This window comes from Vespa mandarinia, chromosome 5 (assembly GCF_050613455.1).
Source record: "Vespa mandarinia isolate Hongniang chromosome 5, ASM5061345v1, whole genome shotgun sequence".
NCBI classification, from domain to species: Eukaryota; Metazoa; Arthropoda; class Insecta; order Hymenoptera; family Vespidae; genus Vespa; species Vespa mandarinia.
The window spans coordinates 6952501-6957925 of NC_140814.1; the positions used below are offsets into that span (position 1 = coordinate 6952501).

The 5425-nt window shown below is 31.6% G+C and overlaps 1 protein-coding gene across 4 annotated transcripts in view; it reads right to left on the reverse strand.

The window, feature by feature from the left end:
• Mdr49 (Multi drug resistance 49) overlaps positions 1 to 3108 on the reverse strand; it is a 67083-nt gene extending 63975 nt beyond the window's left edge. For 3 of the 4 annotated variants that reach the window (XM_085657071.1, XM_035867092.2, XM_035867093.2), the window contains exon 1: positions 2709 to 3108. The gene's annotated coding sequence lies outside the window, so the exon portion shown is untranslated. The remainder of the gene's footprint in view (positions 1 to 2708) is intronic. The other variant, XM_085657074.1, reaches the window with a different exon arrangement.
• Positions 3109 to 5425: the final 2317 nt, after the last annotated feature.

A 5425-nucleotide genomic window follows, 5' to 3' on the forward strand; every position in this document is an offset into this window, starting at 1 on the left:
TATATATATATATAGATAGATAGAGAGGAGAAAAGTCAAGATCGAACCTCGCATTTCCATATCACTGTCTCATTCTTCCGCATATATGCGATAAGACGTGTTATACATTCATCGTGTAGACACATGTTAGATTTCAAATTTCAAACTTCGCTTAACTGTCAAGGTAAAAATTGCCTTTCCTGTACTAAAAGCATAATACTCTGAAAAGCTATAATTAGTGACCAAAAATTAATTTGCTAACTTTCGTATATTTGGAGGAAAAAAAAAAACAAAACAAAAAAAAGAAGGAGAAGAAGAAAAAAAGTAGAGAGAACAAAAATTTCTTTACCTTTCTTTTTCTTTTTTTTTTTTTTTTCCCTTAAAACTTCGTAATCCAAAATATTCATTTTTTATCAAATGACTGGATAGATGATAGGAGATGGCGTTATAAAAACAATATCAATCGATATTAAAATCCAATGTTTTTATAATTCATTATAAAAACGAAAATCGAAATGCAAATTAACGGTATATATCTTTGCGCGATCTATCTATATTTTATATACATACAATTATGCCATAAGCATATTTTTTTAATCCGTATACAAAGAGTAGAGAGTTTATAACAATTTGAACTTTGTGAAAAGGATTTGAAAAAAAAAAAAAAGAAAAGAAAAGAAAAGAAAAGAAAGAAAAAAAATGATAATAAAAAAGAAAATAAAAAAGGAAATAAAAAAAAAAAGAAAGAACAAAGAAAAATGAAAAGGGATGGTTTTAAAACTGATAAACGTCGAGATTTTTTTCTTTTTTCATACGAAAGCTTACGTAATTGTTAACAAGAGCATATAAATTTCAACCTTTAATTCTTGCAACCTTTAACTCTTAGCAAGTTTAAAAAATAAACAATCGTACTGTTCTGAAATTGTAAATATATATTACCTAAGGTCAAATAGAACAACGAGGAAAGAATTGAAATATTATAATTCCTTGAAAATTATCTATTAATATTCACTGTCCTAAAACATTAAACTTATACAACAATCTACTTCAGTGTCATCACATTAGTCCTTTATCGAAAGCTACCATTATTTAAAAAAAAAAAAAAATCTTTCCTTATTTCAATACAATAAGTATAAATACAGACAACTTATTTACATTTATGTTTGATATTATTTAATTATATATATTAAAAAAAAAAAAAAAAAAAAAAAAAAAATATATATATATTCTTCATAGTTTAGTTATATATTAAAGCGTGTGTTTTATAAAAAACTTTCTTTTCCTTTTTCTTTTTTTTCTTTTTCCTTCATTTTATTCCTATGAATAATCAAATTATGTTACAGAAACTATGCCTCGATAGAAAATTGTTTTTAATTTTGAGCATGAATGACTCCTTATACCATTGTACGACGTTTCGGACCTAGCTCAACGAAAAAATCTAGAAAATCTTTGAAAGAATCTAAAATATACGAAAGGGAAAGAAGAAGGAGAAGGAATAAAATAGAATGATAAAAAAAAGAGAAAGAAGGATAAGATGAAAGATAAAAAAAAAAAAGAAAAGAGAGAGAGAGATAAATAAAAAGAGGGACAATCTTAAAAAAAAAAGAAAAAAAAAAATAGAGAACCTCTAACATACTCGAAAAACTAAGAACTCGGATAAATTATTTCTAAATATTTCCTAATCACCTCATATTAATTTAACGATAAGAACGTTGCGATTAGATACGTAAAATTGTAATATTACTCACGATCGGGATTATTCGTTATTAATATGTTTTTCCCTCTCCTCTCGTGAAATTTGTCTTTCTAATAAAACGAAAGAAAGAAAGAAAAGAATAAGGGAAAAAAAAAAGAAAAAAGAGAGAGGAAAAGAAAAAAAGGAGAAAAAAGAGGAGACAAAGTCAGTCGAAATGTTTCTGCGATGAGTCTGCGTTTTATACACGCTTTTGTAAAAACATTCGCTAACGATGTCGATAACCAACGTGTATAGTACGTATGGTAAAAGCTTAAAACGAACAAATACATCATCCGTACCGAAACGCAATGAGAAATGAAAGGTTAGAAATAGGGGAAAAAAAAAAAAAAGAAAGAAGGAAGAGAGAGGAAGAGAGAGAGAGAGAGAGAGAGAGAAAGAGAGAGAGAGAAAGAAAGAGAGAAAGGAAAAAAATAAAAAGCAAAACCGCATGTTATATCGCGTACGGAATGTCCGATTCGTAATAAAATTGAGTTTATAGGTAGGAAAGAAAGAAAGAAAGAAAGAAAATAAAATTTAATAATTTATAATATTCAGAAAAGAGATAATTGTATATATACGTTATATAAACCTTAAAGGAAATACATAACCTTAAAGGAATACATCGTCAATTATTATAAATAACCTTAAAGGAATACATCGTCAATTATTATAAATAACCTTAAAGGAATACATCGTCCTCAATGTAAGAAGAAAATTCACTAAGAGAAACGGAAGATATATATATGAATATATATATATATATATATATATATATATATATATATATATATAGAGAGAGAGAGAGAGAGAGAGAGAGAGAGAGAGAAAGAGAAAAAGAAAGAGAGAGAGAGAAAGAGAGAGAGAGAGACATAGGAAATATTTGCGCACGCGCACGCGCATTAAACACAACTGTCTCTTTTCACATTGAAAGCACGTGATATCGCACGCGTTTCCAACCGTACCTCCGTTATCTCACGTGAAAGTGCATTATTACCTTTATCAAAATCAATCGCTTTCCTTCCTTCTAAAAGATCTCCCTTAGATCGAAGATCTTCGATGTTGTATATATATTCTTTCGGCGTATGTATCTCGAAAAATGAACGAAGGGAAGAATTATTCGAAGAACAAAAAAAAAAAAGAACGAGATTTTCCTTTGGTCTTTGTTAGATGGCGAAGGATAAAAGAAATTTCTTCTTCTTGTTTTCGCTTTTTTTTTTGTTGTCTTTTTTCTTTTCTCTTTTCTTTTTTTTTTAATAATACAGACAATTAAATATTATACACGGATAAGGTATTAATATCGTATCCTTTGAATTATTCGATATGGAAACGCGATGCCTGAATAAGACATCGAAAGTGCCGACACGTTACGGACAGAAGGCCGTTTTACACTGACCCCCCTTGGAACTCTGGAGTCTCTATGTATACTACACTACGGGCCGACTCACGTTCTCCTGCCATGGTTGCCACATTGCTTCCTTCATTGTATAGTATATGTCCGTATATTACTCTGCTTATGTTGGTAAACACGTGTGTGTTTTGTATATGTGTTATATATGTATATATCTCTTTCTCATTCTCTCACTATCTCTATTCTCTCACTCCCTAAGCGATTCGTTGTTATGTGCGTGTGCGTGACGTTGTGTGCCTATGTCACGTGTGTGTGTGTGTGTGTGTGTATATGTATACGGTAGAGAGACCGGTTGGTTTTCGGTCTCGTGAAACACGCACTGTCTTGCTCTTATATTATATTACGACTGTATATGTGTACGCGTGTGTGTATATGTGTGTGTGTTTATATATGTATACTTGTGTGTGTATGTGTGTCTACACGTTATATATGTGCACATGTGTACGTACGTTCTTCTTATTCCTACATCGCGTGCGGCGAACCACACGCACACATCTTTGAGCATGCCGACTCAGGAGCGTACTTCGTATCGCAAATATAAAGTCAAGAAATTATGATCGTAGTTGCGATTATTCGATTTTTTCTCTCTCTCTCTCTCTCTCTTTCTCTTTCTCTCTCTCTCTCTCTTTCTCTCTGTCTTTTTCCGTCTGTCTATCTAACCCTCTCCGTCTCTCTTTTTCTCTGATCTTTATCTAGTTTATTCCTCATCTTATTCTTTTTTTCTTTTTTCTTTCTTTTTCTCCCCTTTTCGATTTGAATATTCATATCTTTATATAATTTTTTTTTCAACGTTTAAATTATCAAAATTCAAAAATGAAATAGAAAAATGTTATAATAGATCTTAAAATTCTTATATACGTATATACGGCTCTGTAATTTTTTCGATTTAACGACGTTATTTCCGAGGATATATGATTATTATATAATCGCATCGATAAGACGAACGATAATGAATGGAATTGTACATACTTATTAACGTACATATGTAACTCGATGATAAAAATAAAATTTATATCTCTCTTTGTGACAATGAGATTCGCATGTCAATTATTTAATAAACGATTCATATACTACGTTAAAGGATTTTGAACCATCGAGAGAAATTGGAAATTCATCGAATTGGCGGAAACTTTTTTGCGTTTGAACGGCAGACATTTCGTTAGAGGAAACGCGAACCGGATTAATCCGGAGATAAGCGGTAAACCAACGGATATCGAGTATGCGAGCCATTGTCATCCCGCTATCTCTTGCCTACCGATGTCCAATTATCATTGTTCACGGTGTATTAAAAGGGACGCTGAGAGAGATTGATACTCTCGGAGGTAATTTCGTCACAGTCGACTTAATACTTGACCCTACGAAATATCTACGTTCCTGAACCCTCTCTATCTCTTTCCTTTTCCATCTCAATGTCTCTCTGTCTCTCTCTCTCTCTCTCTCTCTCTCTGTCTGTCTGTCTGTATTTCTGTCTATCTATCTTCTTTTTCTCTTGATGTTAGATATACACGCACATTAATGGCTATCGCGTGCCATTAAAATAATATTTCAATGTTATCGAAGTGAAGAATGTAACTAGTTTATTTTAATCCGATCAATTTTCCTTGAAAAATGACTTCATCAACAAAATCGTTTTGATAAATGACTCGTGATGATCAAAGCCGGCAAACCACAGTTATGTAAAATTCGTTAATAGGTACACTTCCTTTAGTTACATAAAGTTAATCCATGAATCCGCCTTTCAATCGTCATACATAATAAATACGTAACATTTTGCGATCATGAATGTCGTATTAACTCGATAATATTTTTATAAGATATAAATGAGTACGTTCTCTCGATTTATTTTCCAAGGATCTCACGTCAATTCGAATCTATAAATCTCGATCGTATCTGATCGATTCTTTTTCGCTTAGTTAACTCGGAAAAAGAAAAACTTGAACTGTCGTACCGTTGATATAAAAAAATAAAAAAACAAGAGAAAGACAGAGAGAGGAGAGAGAGAGAGAGAGAGAGAGAGAGAGAGAGAGAGAGAAAAGGAAAATTAAAGTAGTATTTATCTTCGGAAGTATCATTGTGGTATAGCAATCATGCGTCATGGTGTATGGATATCTTTTCGCAGATATGGCTTACGGATACGTAGATAAGCGGTTGGCAACACTCGATGACATATGGTACGCATGTGTCAGACCTCGTATTCGTAGAACGTTCAAATTCAACTATAAGTTTACAAAAGAAAATGAGACCTAGATAAATTCGAATTGGAATGGATGGAAAAATGAGAGGAATAAAATAAAATGTATCGA